At 40.1% G+C, this 25261-nt stretch overlaps 1 long non-coding RNA gene across 1 annotated transcript; it reads left to right on the top strand.

Annotated features, from left to right (window-relative positions):
* The first annotated feature begins 12882 nt into the window (after positions 1 to 12882).
* Positions 12883 to 24154, top strand: LOC108795128. The gene is made up of 3 exons (XR_001941738.1): positions 12883 to 13064; positions 13517 to 13579; positions 24108 to 24154. It is a non-coding gene; the product is annotated as an uncharacterized LOC108795128 (long non-coding RNA).
* The last annotated feature ends 1107 nt before the right edge of the window (positions 24155 to 25261 follow it).

The raw sequence follows: 25261 nt of genomic DNA, 5'->3' as shown, positions 1-25261 counted from the left end.
ATATATCTATAAATATATATATATCTATATATATATCTATATACATAGATATAGATATCTATAATATATATATCTATATCTATATAAATACTTAGTATTGCAGTGTGCAATGATACCTTTCTTATTGGACTAACAAAATATATAAGAGACAAGCTTTCGAGAGTGATCCTTCAGCTAGCTTTGTGAATAGACCCCATAGTGTCCTTAAATTTAATGTCCAATTATGTGCAGACAATCCAAAACAATAAATGTGCCATCTTTCACATTTATCTTATGCATACAGCGGTGCCATCCACAGTCATTACGAGCACCCTTCCCATTACAAAGGATCTCTGGTAAGGAGTGCGACAAGAACTTACTCCAAAACTACTTACTCCAAAACAACAGTGACAATGTGACCACCATCCATCGTCATTGTGCTCCACCAACCCCTTTGGTAATCGACTCACCAAACATTGTGGGACCCCTTATAAAAGAAGGGCTTAATGAGCAGAGTATTTACTTGGAAACAACCCCTCAATCTCCTTCCTATGTACATTATATCAGCCATCAAGTTAATAAGAAACAAAAGGAGAAGCTTATAGTGTAAAAATTATTTTATTTAAGAAAAGTTTATAAAGGCATCAGAAATACTCACAAATCTGATTAGCGCTATTCAGATACCCAGTGTGGGTTTAAAGAACTGTGAGTGTTGTGGAAATTTTACTAGGATGTGTTTTTAGTGTATTGTAATATTTTGTCATTATGTCTCTCAGTGTCTAGGTTTAAATAGGCACTGGGGTTAAACCATTGCAGTAGATATCTTATGCGCGGCGGAGCTGTGTCTTCTTGGCAAATGTATGGACGCACGGCTGGGGCCCCCGTGCAATGCATGGATTTATTGGCTTGCGTGGATACATTTGTTTTGAACGCAGTATATGAAAGGAACGTGCGTTTGTTGTCTCTAGCGCGCCTGATCAACCGCTGGAGATAATATAACGTTGTCCCTGTAAATAAGCATGCATGAGAATCATAGTAACTTTATTGAGCATTGATCACTGAGCAATGCTGGATAAAGCTCACTCCGGTGGTAATAGATTATTGTATTAATGTGTTTTGTTGACTGGCTATGTATTGAGGAAGTGGTTGTTAACATCACTTCCTGGTTTGCTGGTTGTTGACATCACTTCCTGTTTGAAATTACTTCCTGGTGTGCTGTGTGAGACCACTTCCTGTCTGACATCACTTCCTGTTGGGCAGCTATAAAACAATAAACACATACCTGTGCTCGCTCTCTAAGCATGAAGCAGCAAGCAAGCAACACCTGTCTCCTGTGTCCTAACTCTACATGACTCAAAAGAGGTACTGCCAGTTCTCGCACAAAAGATCGTAATACAACTGTGCTTTTAAGCACGGGGAAATTCTTTGTGTTTGACATTGTACGTTGAACCAAGCGAATTTCCATAACATGAGTAATAAAAAAAGGTTAGGGATGACTTGTAAACAAGGAATCACTTGATGAGCTGAACAAGATAACTGCTGTTCTGTGAAAAATATATGGACTCATCTAAAGGAAATATTTAAAAAATACAATGCGATCATCACAATTAATCCTTATCATTCAGCTTCAGTTAAAGAAACAGTACAACACATTTCGTAGTTTTACGTTCTTTCAACATTGACTGCCTCTGCATTCAGGACAATAACACTGCAGAGCCACCAAAGAAGTCAATGTTGGATGATTTCACTCTGCCAAGTGCTCTGATCACAGATCTGAACAGGGTGCAGATAGTGATATAATGCCCAGCAGTTATCACTGACTGGAAGGTCTCACTTTGAATGATGTCTGAATGGGGGGACCACAATCTCCTTTATCTATCAAAATATAAGAAAAGCAGACAGCCATACAAACAAAATTACCATTTTATACTGTTCACAAAAAGTATACTGAATGACCTCATTGTTGTCATGACTGCTTTAAGTTAAAAAAAAATACATATTTGAATTTCTGCCATTTTAGAAAAAACTGTCCTCACAAATGGTAAGGTAAATCTTAATAATGATAAAATTACATTTATGTGATAAGGGGAAAACTACTGAAACAAGTCCACCAATCACAAGTAAGAAATATTACTTAGAAAGGTTTGTACACAATCAGTGAATAGTAAATCAGTGTTGTTGTGGGTTACAGGGTTCAGAAAATCATATCTGGCTGCAGTTTAAAATGGAAATATTTTAAGTACATAAGAGTTCAATTATGAAAAGAAAATATTTGTTTATATATTATATTGGACGCACACAGCTACTGCAGGCACGGCCGAGAATGCTCACATAAGGGTGCCTCCAAAGCAGCCACTTAGCTGATGGAGGCACCTGTGCACGGGCAGGAGGGAGAGCGATGCGGGGACCACCTAGAGAATGAGAAATGTAAAACTTTTTTTTTTTAAAAAGAACAAAGGATATGCATCCCACGTGGGCCTCCCATGCAAAATAAGTAAAAAAGTCAATGTTTAATGTCACTTTAATTATGTAGTATAGGACAACATGAACCTAATTAATTACTATATTTAAAAATAAATATCTTATAGCACACTTATTACATATAAGCCCCAAAATGGCTTCAGCTGCAGTTTTACATATTATATAAAGTTAATAACAATAGTAAAGTTGACATTGAAACCTGAGTTTGGGAGGTTTGACATTTGCCTGGTGCCCAAAGTGGCCACTAGATGTCATTCTAATACATCTTACAGTTAAATTGATATATCACTGCTCAAACAGGATTTAACAATACTACTCTTTTCCATCCCTCTACCAATACCAAATCCAGCCTGCTATACCTGTTTTTCTCAGAAACCTTTATGCTAAATGTTTGTGCAGTTCTATAATCTTTTCCTAGGGAATGGTCTAGGGGTGCCTCAAAAGTTCTGTTTGTTTCAAAGTGCACAAGGTAAACACATCCAAATGCACAGAAGTTAATTCATAAGTCCAAAGTCTGTGTGCATAACCCTGTGTATATATTATGTTTGTTTTTCAATTTTGCATTTATAAATTTGGGCCCAGTGAAAAGAGTGTGAATTCCTTATTTTATATATGGCTAAACATTTACTCAGCTCAGTGTAAGATTAACAACTTAAGTACAAGCCTGTATATACCCCCTTCATTCCTGATTTCAACAAAGTTTCTAGGGTGTACCTTCTACACCAGGGGTGCCCATTGGGTCGATCGTGATCTACCAGTCAATCGCAAAGCGAACACTGGTAGATGGAAATTGGCTGTGTCCTGTCCTCCCGTGTGCAACGACGGCCACATTCAGCCACACGAGCTCAGCGGGAGGACAGGACGCCAGCGCACGAGAGGAGACCTGGGAAGCAGCTGCAGTGGAGATAAGAAAAGATAGACAGGAGAGAGACAGCAGAGAAAGTGGGAGAAAAGACAGCAGAGAGAGAGAGATAAGAGAGACAGCAGAGAGAGAAAAGAGAGACAGCAGAGAAAGTGAGAGAAGAGACAGCAGATAAAGTGAGAGAAGAGACAGCAAAGAGAGAGAAGAGAGACAGAATAGAAAGTGAGAGCAGAGACAGCAGAGAAAGTGAGAGCAGAGACAGCAGAGAGAGTGAAGAGAGACAGGAGAGAAAGTGAGAGAAGAGACACCAAATAGAAACAGGGGAGAGAGTGAGGAGAGAGAGCGTGAGGAAAGAGAGAAGAGACAGCCAAGAGAGAGGGCCGGTTCACACCAAGAAGTCTTGCTTCTAGAGTGTTCGTCCTCTAGAACGCACTGGAACGCAAGCCAGCCGGCTCCGTTGCAGCATTTTTGCAGAGGTCTCACATTTAATTTGTAAAAATTCAACAAGCTTGGTTTCACTTGAAATATTAAAGCTGCTACCCTGGCTTTTTTAAAAGAATATACAAAGCAAGAACAGGAAATAATTTCAGATGACGATGGTTGGATGCATCAATTAGAAGAGTCAAATATGGCAAAGTCTGCCGATAGATTCTCCATTGCCCATTGTGCAAGCACTTTTGTAATTATGACTTAACATTTTGTTCTCTAAAAACAACATTTCTTTTCAGAAAGCTTCTCAAAGTAGTCGAACATGGAGGAGAGAGTTCCTTTTTTTTTTTTTAGGTTTGTTTCGTTTCTTGTGGTGTGCTTTGCTCATACTTTTCTCTGGGTGGGCTCTTGAGGTCCATTTATGTTTAATTCTTTTTTTTTTTTGCGTTAAGATAATGATCTGTGAATGTTTTCTCTTATGTCTTATATTGTATGTTTAAAATTTTAAATAAAGAATTACAAAAAAAAAAAAGTAGATGAACAGTCCATGGACTTGTAACTATGATAATGTTTAACAGTGTAGTAATGTGATAATTACTCTGCCCATTTACTAGTGTAGCTAATGACCTTTTATGCCGTGTTTGTTTTGCCTTTTTCAAACATGGCTGCTATGCCCTCTGCACATTGTGATGAGGTCATCAAGTGTGATCTGGGGATTGCTAGGGTTCTTGAGTAAGCCTTCTAGAGAGGTACATGGATAGAGACACAGAGAAAAGTGGATGTCTGAGACCTGCTATAACGACCGTATAATGTCTTAATGTTCCTGTTAGGAGAATACCTACAGTTTGATGGTTCACTGGATGTTTCTTGTTCAACATATGGACTTTCAAATACAATATCATGTGGTTTACTTTCTATTTTGCCTAATACAGTTTCTCAGTTGGGATTGCACTTGTTATGTACAGACTCAATTGAATGGAAACACTGGTGCTTATTAGAGATTGTTTCCTGTTTTCACAGATATAGAAGAGGGTCTGCACCTTAATACCACACAGGTGGCACTACACAACACCAGTAGACTGCAGAGTCTAAAATAGGGCTACAACAGTTTGAAATGCAAAGGTACCATCCTGCAAGGCTAAAGCGGAATAATTTTTGTTTCTGAAAAATGAATCCACTTTATGACCGGTAGTTTGCACATGCATTGCACTCTTGTGTCCCTTGGATGCTATATTTTCTGTGACAGATGTCCTGCCACCACTAGCAACTGTGAATGATACCTGACACATGTTACAAAAGGCATCAGTTTGACTTTTGCCTGGGCTGATAAAGTGAAAGTCAGCAAGAATAGATTAATTTAAAACACATTTCTGCAAGTGAAAAAAACCCGCACTTGGATGTGAGTAAACTTGTGTGGCAAGCAGCAACAATCCCTCAGTGAATCCACCAATGTCATTTTATATTTCAATTTGTTGTGCTATGCCTGTGCCATCATATGTGCATATCAATCAATAAAAAGCAAACAATAACGAACAATAAATATATCTATAATAAACAATATAAGGGGAATTTATCAAAACTGGAGCAGTCAGAATCTGGAGCTTATTTCCTCTTGGTTAAATGGTGCTCAATAACCCACCTTCCATGCTCCTTATCTGTTGTATATTACACTCACCAGAAACATCTTATAGAATACGTTTTTAATGAAAGAGAGATATCCTTTTCCTGCATCTTCGTGACTCAAGGCTCCTCTCCTCTCTTCCTCCGTGCTGTCCTCTGATAGTATCAGTGTTTAACACTCCGATCCCCTCTCAAATTGCTATTGCTCCTTCAATCTTTTATTTTCCCATAGAACTCAGGGGGAAAGAACAAATGACTCCCATTGTGCAGTATGTTGTAAAAATGATTTATTGCAATAAAAAGTTATACTTACAAAAGGGTATATCGAATATAGCAGCTAAACTCTTTGTGGTATCTCAAACACAGGAAACAGCCATAGACTCCGTTCGGACGCGTTTTGTCATCAGACTTTTCCAAAGAGGATGTATACCGCTGTCTCCTGCATCTCTCTATTTATACACAATACAGAAATCGTAACATTAAATAATATAATATAATAACCTTGGACATGTTTCTACTTCTTCTTTGTATTGAATAGCATAATTAGTAATAATTAGTACAGGTTGATCTTCTTTCCTTATCTTATTGTTGTCAAGCATATTTTTTAAATCCATCCCTTTAATTTTCATCCTCACTTTATCCAGATCTTGTTTCTTATAATCTTTCTCTGTCAATCTCTCCTGGATTTTCATTGATTGTTCTTTAAAATCTTCAGCCCTGGTGAAATTCCGTTTTAATCTTGTAAATTGTCCTTTCTGAACATTTCTTATCCATTGTGGGTGGGGACAGCTGTTTACTGTCGGTTTAAAGAATGTGTTTGTAAATAAAATGTCTTCCTTAACTTTGATCTCTAAGTCCAAGAAATGCATACTCTCTCTACTGTAGCATCTAGTGAAACTGATCTCTTCATATTTGTATCTATATTCTTGAAGAATTCCTCCAGTGGGACAGTATTTCCGCTAAAAAATAGGATCACATTGTCTATGAACCTTTTCCATAGCAGCAGACCATTCCAGTTTTTTTCCCAAAAATGTTTTTTCTTCCCATCTTTCCATAAAAAGATTGGCAAGGCTAGGGGTGAACTTCGCTCCCATAGCCGCACCTTTTATCAGTGTATAAAATTCTCCTCCATCCCAAAAATAATTACATTTCAACACAAAATCTGTTCATTTAAGAACTCAATATGTTCTTCCTCCAAATCAGAGAACTGTTCAAAGCCCCATTTTACTGCCTCTAGAGCCTTACTGTGTGGTATATTAGTATATAACGATACCACAACCATGGTAGCAAATGTAAGATCCTCACTATTTTGAGTACCTGAAAGGCTATTGATGATGTCTCCACTATCTTTATGGAAGGCATTGGTGCAGCCTACTAAAGGTTGTAAGAACCAGTATATTTACTTCCCTATTCGTGATAAGAGGGAATTGATTCCACTTACTATGGCCCTTCCAGATGACCTTTCCTGATTTTTGTGCAGTTTGGGAAGGAAGTAAATTATTGGTATTCTACTTACTGTAGGTATTTATACTCCTTCTTACGTAGAAAACCGGTTTGTCATCCTTCTTCAAGCAATTGTTTTAGTTGTTTTTAAAAATCTGTGGTAGGGACCTCCTTGGGGTATATTAGTATATAACGATACCACATCCATGGTGGCAAATGTAAGATCCTCACTATTTTGAGTACCTGAAAGGCTATTGATGATGTCTCCACTATCTTTATGGAAGGCATTGGTGCAGCCTACTAAAGGTTGTAAGAACCAGTATATTTACTTCCCTATTCGTGATAAGAGGGAATTGATTCCACTTACTATCACCCTTCCAGATGGCCTTTCCTGATTTTTTTGCAGTTTGGGAAGGAAGTAAATTATTGCTATTCTACTTACTGTAGGTATTAGGTATTTATACTCCTTCTTACGTACAAAGCCAGTTTGCCATCCTTCTTCAAGCAATTTTTTTAGTTGTTTTTTTAAAAATCTGTGGTAGGGTCTTTATTTAAATTCTTGTATGTTTCCTGATCCCCTAGAATATTTTTTATTTCTTCGTAGTAGTAACTCTTACTTAAGATAACCACCCTTCCTCCCTTGTCCACGGACCTCATAACTATATATTTTCTGTCTTCTAGCTGTTTCAATCCTTGATTAATAAACCTTTTATTTTTCTTGTTTATTTTTAATCTCCTCACATCTTCCTCCACCATATCCCTGAATACTTCTAAGTGGGGAATTGCCTTTGTGGGTTAAGTGTCAATTTGTTTTTTAATGTTGTATATTTAAATGTTTGTTTCCGGGCCCTCTCCATTCACCTCCATATTTAGTCCTGGTACTGTCGCTTAATATCTTTTTAAATCCAGTTTATGGGGGAATTTATTAAGGTCCATGTAAGTAGAGAGCATATCTAAATTTCTTATTTGGGCAATTTCAGACCCAAGTCTAATACTTGGATCTCTTCCTGAGTCAAAGTGGTAGAGCTCAGGTTAAAGATTCCACCCCCTTAAGTTCCCATTTTCTTCCTGCTCTGTATTCTCTTTCCACTTGGTGTATCTTCCAATGATGAGTGATACGTTCTTGTTGTTTCTACAACATATTGATTAGGTTCTGCTGGTTCCTCTGTCTTTTTTGTTGTACAGACATTCCTCGTTTAACGACCTACCTGTTTGATGACTGCTCGGACTTACAACCAGGGTGTGCTTTTCAGACTTACAACCGAATTCGGACTTGAGACCACGCGGTGCGCAGTTCAGACGTAGGAGCATGAGCGGCATTGGGGCTTCTTCTACAGTACAGTGCGGCTTATGGTGACTTCTACTGCTACATTGCGACATTGATTATATGCAAGAAATCTACTATTCTATGCAAAAAATTACTATGAAGCTGGTAAAAAAGTTAATGCAATAGCACATGACTTGAATCTGGCACATTCAACCATTTCAACCATCCTGAAGGACAAAGACAGAGTGAAGGAGGCAGTCAAAACATCAACAGGTTTTAAAGCCATAATAACTAGGCAGCGGAAAGGCCTCATTCATGACATGGAAAAATTAAATTAATTAAGCGGGGATCACCATGGAGGCATGCAGGTAGCCTCACACCACCAGTGAAATTCAATAGGATTACATGAACATCCAGCCGGACCCTCCTCCAACATATATCACTTTTGGTACACACTGGCTGGATGGCTGGATGTCATCTCTCCCTCGATGACTCTGAGGTTCCGAGTGTGACAAAAAGGAGATCATGAGGGTGGTGGTGGGGTTATCCGGCTCCCACTTTCTCGATTCTCCAGGTGCCTCCCTTACCTCGCAAGTTAACCCTGCATGATCCATCTGTTATGGGTTCCCTGATGAAGCCACTGGCGAAACACGTCGTGACCTATTAAGCTAAGCCACTATAGGGGCAACTCTATTTCTGTTAAATCCTGTGATTATTATCATGTTTTTGATTTTGCAACACTTGGATTATTAGAATATGTATGTATTATAATAGTGTTTACTCAAGCAAATCCCATGCAGGGTTTTTGTCAAATATATGAAATGCATCGCTTTTAACTTTATACAAATAAATTTGATATATATTTTTAATATATCTCTCTTGGATGGTCAATTACACCCCTCCAGAAACCCTATTACCTAATAGCTTTTTCAACAATGACATAGAAAAAGCCAAGGCACTCAGTATCTTCAAGACTTTGGAGGCACGAGAAGGTGAAGAATCAACTGAAACTTTTACAGCAAGTCATGGATGGTTTCAGAGGTTTTGTTGCAGATTCAACCTGTATAATCGGAGTGTCAGTGGTGAAGCGGCAAGTGCATATGTGGAAGCAGCGGAAAAATTTCTTGACAATTTGATAAAATCATAGAGAAAGGCGGCTACTGTCCAGAACAAATCTTCAATGTGGATGAAACCGGACTTTTTTGGAAGAAAATGCCTGAAAGGTCCTACATACACAAAGAAACTAAAACAATGCCTGGATTCAAGGCTTTTAAGGACAGGGTCACATTGTTGTTTGGAAATGTTACTGGGTTGAAGCCTTTCCTCATCTATCGGTCCGAGAACCCACATGCATTGAAGAACGTTAGTAAGCGCAAACACTGCCCGTTTACTATCGAGCAAACAACAAGGCATGGATGACCCTTGGTGAAGCATTACTGTCTGGAAAAGGGCGTTCTCTTTAAAATCATTCTTCTGCCCAGCATCTTGATGATCTACACCCAGATGTTAAAGTAGTGTACCTGCCTAAAGACACAACTGCTATACTTCAGCCAATGGACCAGGGGGCTAAAGCTACATTCAAAGCATACTATTTAAGCACAACTTTTTCCAAAGCTGTAGCAGCAACAGAAAACAATGAAGTAACCCTTCGTGATTTCTGTAAATCATACAACATTTTAGAGTGCATTAAGAACATTGCATCAGCTTTGGAAGGAGTGACAGAAAAGTGTATGCAAGACATATGGAAAAAATGTCTAAAACATTTTGTGCATACATCAGAAGCATTTGACAAAGATGAACATGCCAATCTTATAAACGAAACAACTGTGGAACTTGCTAACGTGCTTAATTTTGAGGTTGAACTGCAAGATATTAAAAAATTAGTGGAATATACTGAGGGAGAGCTAAGTACGGAAGATTTAATAGAGTTGGAAGCACAGCAACACTTAGAAGAGGAGGAAGCAGAAGAGGAAAGAATTGAAGAAGTACCAAAGAACTTCACTGTAAAGGGATTAGCGGGTGTATTCTCAAAAGTGAATGCAGCTATGTTAGAACTGGAAGCTTTGGATCCGATTGTTGAACGGTTCACAAAAGTGGAACGGCAAATAAGTGAACTTTTACGATGCTATCGTGAAATTTATGAAGCAAAAAAGAAAATGACAGCTACACCCAGGACCCCTATTACTAGTTCTTTTTCTTTTTTTTTCTATTTCTACTGCATCATCTCCTATACCCGGGGCTTCTACATCTCCTGATCAGAATTCTGATGATGACACTGACGATACCTTTTTAGGATTCAAAGACTAACTGGGTTATTCACTAAAGGGTGAAGAGTTTGGAGAAGGCAAGAGAAGTGAACAATCTAGGACAAAATAGCTGATTTGGAAAAACTCTCCAATTCAGCTCACTTTCCAGTTCAACTATGCTGTCCCAGATTGTTCACTTCTCCTGCCTTCTCCAAACTCTTCACCTTTTTGTGAATAACCCTGTTAAATGTTAGTTTGAATTTTTTTTTTTTATAATTCTGTACAACTTGTTTAGTACAGTACAGTACAGTGTGGTACCATGTTAGCCATCGATAAATGCAAGACGTATGAAACCGCGCAATAACCTTCATTTAACTGGAGCTGTCAAAGATGTAAGCCCCCAGGATCTGAGTAACAAAGGGCACCCCAAAATGTATTGCATACATCTTGTTTAGTGAGCCTCAATATCTTTTTTTTGTACAGTACACCTTGTTTATACAGTACAGTACTGTTTTGCTGATTGTACTGTACAGCCCAGCTCTAGTACTACATTTATGCAAATAAAAGCAAAGTTATCAAATTTGAGTTTCCGTTGTCCATTTCTTTGCTCTGAATATTGTAATGTACATATTTTACTATACTGTATAAAATTCCTTGTTTAGCAACCAATTCGTTTAACGACCTAGTCGTAGGAACAGAACTCGGTCGCTAAACGAGGAATGCCTGTATTAGTATTTCTTTCCTCTATCTCTTTTTGTCTTTTTATGTATTGATTTCCCTTGGTTCTCTATTTCGTTCTTTAAACTTTCCTCATCTGTACCACTTTCTTCCTCCTCTTCCTCCTAGTATTATAGTGCTATAACACCTTGGCTCCCAGAACCGAATGGCGTTTGGGAGCTCCCGAATGCTATTGTGTTATTTGACAGCTCAGAATGTCAAATGGGTGGAACAAGCCCCATGATGTCATGGCTCGCTCTGCCCATTTGTTTACATTCTGGCCAGAGCTGTCATTTTGCGGTGAGTCTTCGTCGGGTTCCGACGGGTTGTCACGCGGCAGGACTTTTTTTTATTTCAGCGAGTCGGCGGGTGTCATGCATTGTGATTGTCACTGGATTACGAGGGGACGCAGGTATGACGCAGGTAGTGGGGGTGCTCGATCCTTCCCCCCGTTTCCTGCCCTGCCGGGCCTGTGCTTGCATCAAGGGTTTGGTAGGAAGTTTAAGGGGGGGCCCTTGTTTTCCCCCATTTGCTTTTCTGGGGGTGACCCTGGAAAAGCACCTTCCCAGTGTCGAGGGCATGTGGCCTGGTATGGCAGGGAGGGGGCGCTCGCTTGTCCCCCTCTTTCCTGCCCTGCCAGGCATGTGCTCGGATCAAGAGTCTGGTGAGGAATTTTAGGAGGGACCACACTCCCCCCATTTTGGGGGTGGGGTTCCCCCTTAAAATTCTTACCAGACCTAAAGGACCTGATATGACTTTTCGGGGAACCCCACACACATTTGTTTTATTTTTAACTACAGGGGGTCCCTTCTAACATTTCTAACAGACCTAAATGGTCTGTTATCAATTGGAGGGAACCTCACACTATTTTTTTTTCTTCTGTGGACTGTAAAAAAAAAAAAGTCATTTTTTTCCTATTGTCTAATGTAATTTCGTAACAAAAATATGTACATACTACCGCTAACGAAAATCCAGACTTCATCTGAATCCGAATCCCAAAACGAATTGAAAAATACAAGTGAAAACGAAACAAACACATTTTTTGCTGCCGCACATGTCTATGTACTCTACATTGCTCTACTCTGTAGATTGTGCTGTACATTGTACTGTATAATACTGTATAATATAGTGTGCACTGTTCCACTTTGTAAACTGGTTAACATACCTTACTGCATGCAGATCCACACTTATATGTACAGTATATGTATGTTATATATTTCACATTTCTCTAATGGATACACTCCACAATATAGTATATGCCCTGCCACTGTCTATTGCCCCCCTTCTGGCTTCATTCACACCTTTGTGTTTTTCATGTGATGCGGTTTCAGTGCAATGTATTTTTATATGCATTACCATTTATTGCTGTGGAGGTTGTGCTATGTTCGAAAACCACACAAATGATGAAGATACCATTTGTTTTTAACTTGGTACAAAAATGCAGAGATATAAATGCAGCTTTACACTCCCCAAACAGAAGATATCATTAATTGTAAAGGACCCTTCTGTAACCAAATGGGTACACCATGGAAATTATACCATTACAATGTTCTTCCTTTTTTTTAGATTCTATTATTACAGTTTCCAAAACTGAACATTTTTTATAATCAGACTCAGTAAGTGCTCTTTTATGGTTCAGTTTATACAACTTCATCTTTCAAATGAGGAAGTGGTAAAGGAAATGAGCAGCCTTTTTTTCTGAGAAGTAAGCACTCCTACCAGGGGGGATGTTGTCACTTTTTTAGAAGCTTGGCCAGTCTACAGCAGCACAAGAGAAATCAAGCAATACTTTTTTTATTTTAACATAAGGAATAACTGCACCTTAGTATTCCTCAAGATCATCAGGACTTTTACATTTTAATGTAGCTGTTCTGACATCTGACAAAACTTTGTAATGTCAGATTGTTTTCTGTTATGAACAGAAGTGGCTTGCAAACATAAAATGGATTTTCGGAAAGTTCCATCTTGCACGGAAGTGAGCTCATGGAGTCCGGATGCTCTTGTAGATTATTTTAAAATGGTGAGTTATATTTTAAACTACTGAAAACCATGATATTAAAACAGTTTAACCTGATTTTTGTATAGCACTAAGGCACGGATAGGTATTGTAGCATAAATTGGTTTGATGTACATTACATTTATAGCATAAGTAACAAGCATTACAGTTTTCTGCATACAGTACAGTACACAGAATACATATAGAGACACATTTATGGATGAGTGTATGTATGTATGATCTGGGAATGTATGTTGCCAAAAAGGTCCTTTACATTGAATAGGGCTCTCCTAATTCTCCTGTATTTAAATTGTTTTGTAACTGTACTGTCTACCTCTAATTTGTAAAGAAATATGCAAACTGTTGGCGCTATATAAATCCTGAATAAATAATAATAATAATAATAATAATAGCTTTAAATTTGTAGTAAATACTGGAAAACTGGTCCAGAATGTGAATTTTGTTTTCTATTGCAGTGTAACCTAAAGGACTGTGAAAAGTTAGTTAGAAAACAAGGAATAAGTGGAAGAAGATTTTTGGTAAGCATTCAATAAAGAGTTATCGTGATTCTGTGAAATTGGAGCAGGGTGTAACTTGGAATGTGAAAGAACTGTGCTCTTCCTATATTGGTGGTCAGTATCTGTTCCCCGATACATTGATGGTCAGTGTGCCTCCTTTAGGGTCATTAATAACCACTGTCCGGAGCAATTTCCTAATATTTGCACACACATGGCAAAATCTGAATTTTTGGCTAGAAAACTGAAAGCAGAGGCCCTGTAGAATAAAAAAATGCTAGTTGCAATTTTTAATGTTGTACAGTTTTTGCGCAAATGTTTACCAAACCAGTATTTTTAGAAAAAAAACACTAAAATGAAATTTAGTGCACAGAAACAGAATATAATACCCAATTTTTTTGGTAACATAAAAAAGATGGGGCCATGTTGGGTAATTAGATACCAAACATGTCAAGCTTTAAAATTGCGTGCGCCTGTGAAACCGCAAAACACTACAATACCCAAAATTTCCGATAGGCAATGCTTTAAAAGCTTTTACTGCTCATCAGTTTAGTGTTGACAGTGATTGATGGCCCTAGAATTATTGCTCTCACTCCGACGTTCGCAGCGATATGTAACGTGTGGCGCAATTTTCGTTTTTGCACTTGACACGTGTTTGCATTTCTAAGTGTGTGTGTGTGTAATGTTTTTTGCATTTTTAATTTTTTTTTACACTTAACTTTATTGCTATCACATAGGGGGCTAACACAAAACAGCCCCCTATGTAATAGCAATTAGGACATGACAGGCCCTCTTTATGAAGATATCAGGCGTCTTTCAGACCCATGGTGTGTTTATAAGGTTAGTAAATCAACCCCAAAATGTCACCTAGGGACCCCAAAGAAGCTGCTGAAGCAGCACTAGAGTGTTTGGGTTTCGCTTGAAGAAAAAGTGGCAACCCTACCCGCACATGTGCTATGTACTCTCCATTCAGTCCTGTGGATAGAGATGAGCCTGGGCTTGGTGCAAACCCAGTTCACATGAGCTTACCCAAGCCTGCTTAAAACTTTGTCTACCACTCCCCCCTCCTGGCCCAATCAGTGGTGGCAGCATTCCCCATCCCTTTGTGATGTATAACTGCAGGGCATAGAATGCACCTCTCCCCAACTGATTGGGCCAGAAGGAGGGAAAGTGGCATTCACAGTTTTTGGGTTTGGCGAACTCAGGCAAACTGGGTTCACACCAAGCCCAGACATATCACTACCTGTAGAGAGCTCATACTTCATGTTCCAGTGGAATGGAAAGCATCACATGCCTGTGCAAGCCTGACTGAGGAGATTTTGTCAGTGTGGAGCCAATAGGCTGTGCAGGTGATTATAGGTGAATGGGGGGCAGGGGCACCACAACATAAGTGTTATTGCACCAAAAAGAAAATAGTGCAAAACTGTATTTTTCCACAGACATTAATGAATTGGCATTTGTATTGTACTGAGGACAGAAAGATGCTTAGCATAAAATAAAAACATTACACCATATTTATAAAGCAGTGTTAGTCACATTCATCAAGTATTCACTGCAGGTAAATCTCCCTTGCGCTGGAGTTTTAAATTACAGCAAATAATTACCTGTGAATGTTTGGTTGCATTCAATGCTTTATAAATATGCCCCAAAAATATGTTTGGGGGTGGGGGGCTTGGGAGACAGTAGCTAGCAGGTACTGTTAAGCATTTCCCCCTTTTAACAGCGTTCATTAACCAACACAGCCCATAGAACCAAAGCTAATACAGGATCATGGTGGTGATTGGTGCATTAGGATTAGCATAAGGGAGTCCACAAAGAGTCATAGGAACTAAAAGTGTTTGTGAATAGGGTTTTCCCCACTGGGTGCTATGGTTGGAATAGCAATCAGGCCTTACTCATGCAGTTGTGGTGACAGGCAACATGCGGACAAGAGGAGACAGCAGAGTGACTAGAATGAATGGTCAGTGTGATATTGCCGTTCTATTGTCCAATCAGCAGGCTGCAGGCAGAAAAAGTAATAGCACTGCACTCCTTTACTCTAGTAGAAAAAGCGGTGTCACCATCCTTGCTGTGCTTCCTGGTAGAGCTGTATAAATCAGAAAGACATGTCCTTTGGCAGATAAGCCATTTCATTAAATTCTCCCATATATTTAGCTGTTTGGAGTTTCAGGAGTTGAGCTTCAGTAGAAAAATGTTGATTACCTCTTCAGCAGCATCATAATAATATAGACTTGGTGAAGAACTCCAGGAAAAATTTGTATTAACCCTTGCAGTGGGGCTACTCCCACACTGCAAGGGTTAACTGCTCGTTTTCATCTAGGTAAAAAAAAAATGTTAGTCACCTGATGCTCAGAGCTGGCCTGTTCTTAGACTGGTCCCTGAAGCCTCTCTCTCCCTCCTCTGCAGTGGTCCAAGGTCCAGTAATTTAATCAAATTCAGAATTTATCAAAACTGGAGCAGACAAAATCTGGAGCAGTTGTCCATGGAAACCAATCAGCTTCTCTCTTCAGTTTATTCAGTTAAAATTTAAAAATGAAAGAGAGAAGCTGATTTGTTGCCATGCACAGCTGCTCCAGATATTGTCTGCTCCAGTTTCTGATAAATTCCCCTCACTGTGTATAGCCGTGAGGATACTGAGGAAGATTCCAATGCTGCAGCGGAGGAGGAGACAGGTTAGAGGGAGCACTGGGACAGCCGGCCCGCTTGGAGCTTCTGGTGAGTATCATTTTGTTATTTTAGTTTCCAGACAGAAATGAGCACTTAACCTTTGTAGTGCGGGGGCAGTCCCACTGCAAGGGTCAAGAAATGGTTTTCTGGAGTTATTCTTTAAAGTGACACTAAACACATGAGTTAAATCTTATGAAGTCATTCAGGTTCTCTAATTATTAACAAAAATTTACCTTATTTGTGTATCACTCGGCTGTAGATCCTCAAATCATCTCTGAATTGGTGCTGACATTGTCCTTCCCTCTGAAGGGTGGCTGCTTTTGTTCCCCATGGTCCCTGTGTGTGTTGTAAAGTAGTCACCGCTCCAAGCTCGCTTCCGTGATAGACTAAAATCACAATACAAATTTGTAAACTAAAGATGAGATTGTAGTCCATAATGGGAGTGAGCTTGGAGAGGTGGCTCCATTACAACACACACAGGGACCATGGTCAACAAAAGTAGCTATTACTATTTTTTCCAGCAACAAATGTGATTGCTATCTGCTTGGCAATCCCCTCTTTTCTGTGTTGTTAAAGAGACCCTGCCATATTAATATCAGTAACAGTCTTCCCATACTGTAATCTCATATGTCAAAATATCTTGTTTCAAGTATTTAACCCCTTCGTGACGGGAGACGTACAGTGTACGTCCCGTCACAAAGTGGCTATATGACTGGCCACGTACACTGTACGTGCCGAGTTATATTAGCCTCTGTAATGCTGGTAACTGCTGATTCTCAGCAGTTCCAGTCATTAATTAATGCCTCACTATTGAGACATTCATTAATGAAATAGTTAAGCTTTTTTAAAAGCTTCTTTCTTTCATTAATGAAAGAATGAAGCCTTTACATTCAGATACGGGTTCGCTAAATAGCGATCCCGTATCTGACAGCTGAAGATAGCAGAGAGGTAGCAGTGACTCACCTCTCTGCTATTCATTTTGACAGCTGGAGAGCCTGGCCCGATGTTAAATGATACATTTTGTATCTAGTGGTTGAAATGTATCTCGAGTGAAATGTATCATTTCTGATCGTCTAGGAACGATCAAAGACCTTTAGTGAGATCTGATAAGTTATTATTAGCTCGATCAGTCTCTAAAGTTATTATTAGCTGTTCCTAAGCTTGGAGCAGCCTGATAATAACTAAAAATTTTAAAAAGTTAATTTATTAAGCAGTCATAGTGATTGCTTGATATAAACTGACAAAAAAAAAATATTTTTTTTTACACTTATTTTTTTTACAAAGTGTAAAAAAAAAAAAAAAAAGTGTACAAAAAATTAGGAAAATAAAACGTTTATATATAAATATATTTGTATACTATAATTATTATTAAAAAAATTCTAAAAATAATAATAATAATCAAAACTTGCTGCTGTGGAAGAATCACACAGCAAAAATGTAAAAAGTGTGTCAGTCATTTAGGAACAGAAACTAAAAACTAGCTCAGTCATGAAGGGGTTAATCTCCCTGTAATTGATATTACGATACTGAACAGGCCTGAGACTTCTGCTGTGCTGTTATCTTGGATGTAACATCAGCAGCCTCAGGGATGTCACTCAAATGACGTTCTTTAGTATTTCCCTGCTATGATTTATTTATGTTTGAGGCTCACTGAACAGCCACTCATTTATCTAATGACAAGTCAGAGAGGCTAACCCTTTGTGTGCGGAGATAATAAATGGCTGATATTGAACTTTTTTTTTTAAACTGGGGATACATTCAAGTGTTAATTATTCACATGAGTGAATGTGCTTGGGTTCAGTACGCAGGTTGTTGTAAACCTAATTGCAAACCCCCATTGTAGTTTATTAGAGTCAAATCTGGAAAATCTGATCATTTTAAAGAAAAAAAGGCAAAGGATTGTCAAAAATGGCACGGGGAGCTGGGCACTCCCATTGCATATACCAATGAAAAATACATGTAAAATGAAAAAGTACTGTTTAGCAGGGAGAGGGTCCTACTTTTTATATAATTTCGAGGGTGCTTGCACCAGGGCCCTTTGCTTGCCTTTCGGTGGCCAGAATATACAGTATGTTAGCCACACATGCTAGTGTTGATGGAACATTATTTGTGAGCTAGCCTCATAGGGCAGCATTTTTTCATAAATGCATTGTGTTTTGACTCTGATTAGTTCTGAGGTATAATGGGAGATTTTGCTTTTCCACTTACATGCAACAGTGAGCCTTAGTAATGCACTGGATTCAGAACTTAGTCATGCCCTGAACTCAGGACTTAGTAACGCACTGGACTCTGGACTTAGTAACGTTGTGGACTTAGTAACTCACTGGGCTCTTGATTTAGAAATGCACTGGACTCTGGACTTAGTAACGCACTGGACTCTGGCCTTAGTAATACACTGGACTCTGGACTTAGTAATGCACTAGACTCTGGACTAAGAAATGCACTGGACTCTGCACTTACAAATGTATGGGACTCATGAATTCGTAATGCACTGGACTCTGGACTTAGTAACGCACTAGACTCAGGACTTAGTAATGCACTAGACTCAGGACCCATCTGAGACACCGCAGAGCCCACCTGAGACCCTGCACAGCCCACCTGAGATCCTATAGAGCCCATCTGAGACCCTGAACATACCAGAGACCCCACACAGCCCATCTGAGAGTGACCCTGCAGAGCCCACCCCTACCCTGCAGAGCCAACCACAGACCCCACACTGCCCACCATAGACCCCGCACAGCCCACCTGAGACCACCACAGACCCCACACATACCAGAAACCCTGCATAGCCCACCTGAGACCCTGCACAGCTCACCTGAAAGTGACCCTGCAAAGCCCACTTGAGACTCTCTATGGTGAGCTCTGCAGGGTCTCAGGTGGGCTGGTCGGGGTCCATATCCCTGCACAGGCAGATACTCTTACCTGTCAGTCCCGAGCTGGCCTTTGTTGGGTCCTGACCTCCTCAACCGGACTGGCGCTGCTGGGCCCCGGCCTCCTCCACCTCCAGAATGGCACTGCTTGGCCCCCAGCCTCTCCCACCACTGGACCAGTGCTGCTGGGCCCCCCATGCTCAGCATGTTCGGCCGACCCGAAGTGCAGAAGGAGTTCGACTCAGTCGATCCAACATCTGGATCGGCTGAGCCGAACCTCCGGCAGGCTACTCGCTGCTGTTCGGTCTATTCTTATACCGTGTTTCCCCGAAAATAAGACACTGTCTTATATTTTTTTTGGCTCAAAAAAAACACACTAGGTCTTATTTTTGGGGAAGGTCTTATTTTTTTTTTTAATGTACAACAATCCACACTTATTCATGTAGAAAAGTCTACATGTTTTCATGTACAAAAATATGGTGATCAGGGCAATCAGGGGTGCCGTACCTTTCGAAGAGAAATTTGCCATCCAATCGCTGGCCAGAATGAGCGAAGTGCACTTTTACTATTGATTCCTCACAGGCGTAGTGCATTTGGTATGACTTCGCCTGTGATAGGAACCGGCGCTATAGAGGAAGCATCGGCTTCTGCGCGTCTGCTCCCTCCGCTGCCGCCTCGCTTCCTCTAGCGCTGGCTTCGTTGGCACAGCTGATTCTCTCCTGCCTCTCCCATAGCTCTTCAAGTTCCCCCTTATGCCACCACCGGCCATGGGAATGGTAACAACTAGGTCGTATTTTCGGGGTAGGTCTTATATTTTAGCAATTCCCAAAAATAGTACTAGGTCTTATTTTCGGGGTAGGTCTTATTTTCGGGGAAACAGGGTAGATGCCGAACAGCAGTGAGTGAATAGCCGAATGTGGCCGAGCGGCATTCGGCTTGGCTGTTCTGCTCGGTTGTTCTGCTCGGTCTCTCTGTGGGACAGAGCAGAACAGAACAACAGTTAAAAAAGTAGAGAAATAAAAATAGAAAACTATTGTGCGGAGCTAGCAATGACAGCTAGCTCCGCCCAACAGTTTTCTATGGCCGGCGGTTCTGCTGCCGTCAAAAAAAAGAAAGAAAAAAAGCCTGCCCTCTGCAGCTCTCAATCCTGATGGTGGACCTGATGGAGAACTGCAGCAGAGGGCAGGTGCAATGCTAGTTTGCTATTGGCTATTGCAAATTGAAGAAGCTAATAGGAATCTAGCAATGCATTCCTATGGCATGGCTCCGTGTCAGAATAAGAAATGTTCACACCTAGGCGTATCGAATATGCGCGACAAACGCGCGTTTCCGAGGGCTACCTGGCTGTATCCCAATGGATACGCGCGGCAAATACGCCCCAGAGAAGCTCCTGTACTTCTTTGGGCGTAGGGAGTTTTGCAGCGCGTTGCTACGCGCTGTAAAACGCCCAGGTGGGAACAATGCCCATAGGCAATCATTGGTTTTCACATGTTTAGCGTTTTACAGAGCGCAGGAACGCGTTGTAAAATGCCCAGGTGTGAACCAGGCCTAATTCTAATGACAGCTGGTCCCGGCCAATAGAAAATAGTTGGGCGGACTAGCTCCGCCCAATTGTTTTCTACTTTTATTTTTTTCTACTTTTTTAACTGTTTTTCTATTCTGCTGGGTACCACAGAGGTACCCAGCAGAATAGCCGAGCCGAATGCCTCTCAGCGGCATTCGACTATTCACTCACTGCTGTTGGGCATCTATGAGAATAGGCCGAACAGCAGCGAGTAGCCTGCCGTAGGTTCGGCTCAGCCGATCCAGATGTTGGATCGACTGAGTCGAACTCCTTCTGCACTTCGGGTCGACCGAACATGCTGAGCATGTTTGGCCAACCCGAAGCCACCTGATGTACGGCTGATTTCAGCCGATATACGGCTGAAATCAGCCGTGCAAGCCTGAAGTGAATAGCCGAACATTGTTCGGCTCACTTCACTTTGGGTCGGTTATTCACTCGGCTGCCTACGGCAGCTTTGTGAATAGACCCCATAGAATGTGGAAGACAATATCACCCAAAAAAAATACCATCTCTGGAAAAAATTAATCTTTGGTAACATAACTAACAAAGATATTGGTGAAATAATAGGCCCATAGCTGAAATGTGAAAGTGGCTTTAGAACTCAGCTGGTTAAAGTGAACATAAACTTTCACATAAGGTAACAACTATATGGTAGCCCACCACCCCTTTCAAAATCACTAAGTCAAAGCAAACAAAACAAATGTATATACCTTAGACCTAAATTTATAGCCAGGTAATTATCTTTTTTTCCCCCTAAATTTGTTTTGCTTTGTTTTCACCTAGTGATTTTGCAAGTGGGAGTGGGGAGACTACCATTTAGTTGTAATTTAGTTTTATGTGAAAGCTTTAAGAACAATGTTTACAAATCCACATCCTGTCTGTTAAGAGTTACAAGAAAATGGTGAACTAATGTGTATGCTTGTGGCCATAGCAACCAATACAAATTATGCACTTCCTGACCTCTGAACTGTGACGAGGTTTTCTAATGTGCCAGCCCCCTCCCTATAAGGCCCCATTCACACTGCGCGATTTGCATTTTGCGCGATATCGCGCGATTTGTTGCGCAATATCGCACAAATGCTTGCATTGGGCAAGCTGGAATCGCGGCAAAATCGGCTCCAAAAAGGGTCCTGCTGTAGCGACACACGACCCGCGACAGCAGGACCCTTTGCCCCATTGCAAAGCATTGAAGAGCGATATCGCGCGGTAATTACCGCACGATAAATCGCTCAATGTGAACGGGGCCTAAATGTGAGGATTCCCAGCAGCCTTTGTTCAGTGTCTGTTGTAGGTGGAAAGGTGTATTTAGGGGGAGACCACAGACTGCAGGGAAGGCTAGATACTACTGCTGGTGCTGATTGCTGAAAACATTTATCTGTTACATTGAATCACAGGCAAACTAACTGATCTTTCCCTGTTACTGCGTTACTATGCTTTGTTCTGCACAATGGGGTTGATTTATTAAAGAACAAGAGCATGTTTATTTTGCAAGGGAATTTTTGTTTGCAAGGGAATTTTCACTTAGTAAATGTGTGGGAGCTGTGCTGACTTGAGTCATCCAAACATGTGCAAGCACAATTTTGTTTTTTAATTTTTCTTCCATTCGATTGCGTATTCTTTGCAAAATAAATTATCATAATATAAGCTGAGTGAAAATTTCCTTTTAAAGTGAACATCCTATATACCTTTAGTAAATCAACTAGGGATGCACCGATACCAAGTACAGTACTCGGTACAAGTACAAGTACATGTACCAATACTTTTCGAGCTCCAAGACTAGACTAGAGAAAAATTCAAAAGTTAGGAGGCAGCTGTCATTTGTGAGGACCATACGGAGCTCCTGGGATTTGGACATCTCTGTTTTAATGTATGATTTTGTTTTTCTTGTTTTTATAAATCTTGTTTTTTATAAATGTTTAGAGGAGTGCACTATTTTAGAAAGACAATAGCCATATTTTTTATTGCCAAAGCAGTGGAATAGACCACAAACTATGAAACACAGAGCATAATTTACGCTGCAGAAAACTTTATAGATTTTGCAGTTAAGGACCAGCTGTGGAATCAATATGTGTAGCACATTTATAGTACCTTATCAACAGAATATACTGGAAACTTTGAAGCACAAAGTGCATAATTTTTTTTCCCAAGTTTGCAGAAAGAGGTCCAGTTGCAGAAAAATGTGTGTGTCATCTTTGTAGTGCCAAAGCACAAGAACTGGGCATTAAAAATAACAAATGTTGATAATGTGACAGCTAGCTCCGCCCAATAGTTCCCTATTGTCCGGCGGCTTTGCTGCTGTAAAAAAAAAAAAAAATAGATCACGGCTGGCTACGCCCAGCTGTCAGAAGCAGGCTGTCGGCCGGCCCAAGGCCGGCCGCTCGGCCAGCTTCGGCTTTCAGCACGGCTCAGCCGAGCCGATGCATATGCGTTCGGCTCGGCTGAGCCGCTCGGCCATGATCGGGAGCTGTACGGGCTATTTTGAATAGCCCGTACAGCACCCCTTCGGTTCTACTGAACCGAAGGGGTCCTGGGGCCGAAGCTAGCCGAAGGATCGGCCTAAGCTACGGCCAGATCCTTCGGCAGCTTCGTGAATAGACCCCTTAGTTATTTTGTGTTTTCATTGTAATTTATTTTAATTACTTTTCAGAGATCTATTATGATTTTGAATTATCTATTTTTGTTGATCAGTGTAAACAAAAAAGATAAATTCACTGTGATTTGATCTTCTATTACAAGAAAACTAAACATGAAAAAACGTCTACAGTGGTGCATACTTTTATGGACACTGTAGTGTTCTAGTAGTGTGTCTCTGCCCCGATTTTCAAGTAGTTTTGGTATGTATTTGTTTTATTTGAAGCCTTCATTTTTCATCCTTATTTTTTATTTGGTTTGTTTATGCTTAAAGTGATACTAAACTCAGAAGTTAAATCTTAAATATTCATTCAAGTACCACTATTAACAAACATGTAGCTTATTTGTGCATTGTTTAGCTGTAGATCTTTGAATCATCTCTGAATTCATGCTGACACTGTCCTTCCTTCTGGATGTGGCTACTTTTGTTCTCCATGGTCTCTATGTGTGTTGTAAAGTAGCCACTACTCCAAGCTTGCTCCCGTGATGGACTACACTTTCAATACAAATTAGATACCTAAACATGAGATTGTGGTCCATCACCGGAGCAAGCTTGGGGTGGTGGCTAGTTTACAACACACATAGGGAGCATAGGGAACAAAAGTAGCCACCCTCCAGAAGAACGAACAGTTTCAGCACAAATTCAGAGATGATTTCAGGATCTACAGCTGTGATACACAAATTAGTTAAATTTTTGTTAATAGTTAAGGTATCTGAATGCATTTTTAAGATTTAACTTTAAACATCAAATAATGTAAAAAAAATATATTAAGCAATATATGTGATATAGTCATATTAACGTTGGCAATTTTTGCTACAGGAGATGACTGAAAATGACATGCAGAAGTTTCCCAAAGTAAGAGTACCGTAAGTACATTCCTACATATTAAAATCACAAAAGTCATCATATGTGAGGCTTTACCCTCTTTTATTACTATTTGCTTACTTTTTCTTACTTTGTAGTTATTACTGAAGCTTTCAAATTCATATTTATAAGGAGTGTGGGAGGATAAAAAAAAATACAGATGTCCATCTAGCAGTCTACGTTTTGATTCCTTAGTGAGTCAGCTGGTGCATGTTGGTCTCTAAAGGTGCCCATACACCTGCCGATTATCATACGATATTCTTGGGTGATCCTGCAATCGTGCAATAATCGGCAGGTGTATGGAAGGCGTGCGACTGTTTCTACTGTACAGTCGCACGTCTTTTGACTTCAGAGCTGGAAAACCTGTCGAAAATCGTAAGATTTTCTTCGGGTTAGTGGCGTGCTCGGAAGACAAATGCTGAACGGGCCGGTGTGCGCTAGCGCACACTGCCCGCTCAGCATTGCAGTCATCGGAAGCCCTCCCCTCAGCAGGGCGGGCTTGCGATGATCTCAAGTACGATCTGCCTGTCCAAGATGGGCAGATCGTACAAGCTTTTAATTACCTTACAACCATCGCAAGATGAAAGTCGTGCGATGGTTGTAAGGTGTATGACCAGCTTAAGGGTTAAGGTAAAAAATCAATGTATTTCCCTACCCTTAATATTAAGGACAGAATTCCACTAATAATCAGCCAATTTTTGTTAATAATAAAGATTTTTTTTCTTGCATATAGTGCGCTATATGTAAATTGGGGAAATAAGAGTGGGGCAAAAATAATTATTTTATTTTTAGCAATGCAAAGACAAAATGTCAGGAAGAGAATTTTATTACATCCAGTTCCATATTTGTATTGTTTTTGCTCCAGTGCCTGTGTGGTCTGCAATATATATGTAGGACCCTATTGGCACTACCGGTTCCTTTGAGAGTGCACATACTGTATATAATATCAGAAAATAATTTAGGGGTCATAGGCTGTCTTTACACTTATTAATAACAAGGGGTACCCAAGGGGTATAAAGTTTATTGGTATAGATAAACTAACCTCCCATTGCTGGGATGGCAATAGAAAAAGGGCTTTAAAAAATTTAATATCCAGGGGAATCCAGGCA

Source organism: Nanorana parkeri, unplaced genomic scaffold, assembly GCF_000935625.1.
Source record: "Nanorana parkeri isolate BGI_ZX_2015 unplaced genomic scaffold, ASM93562v1 scaffold936, whole genome shotgun sequence".
NCBI classification, from domain to species: Eukaryota; Metazoa; Chordata; class Amphibia; order Anura; family Dicroglossidae; genus Nanorana; species Nanorana parkeri.
The sequence above is the reverse complement of the archived record's forward strand: the minus strand, read 5'-3'. Positions and strand labels throughout refer to the sequence as shown.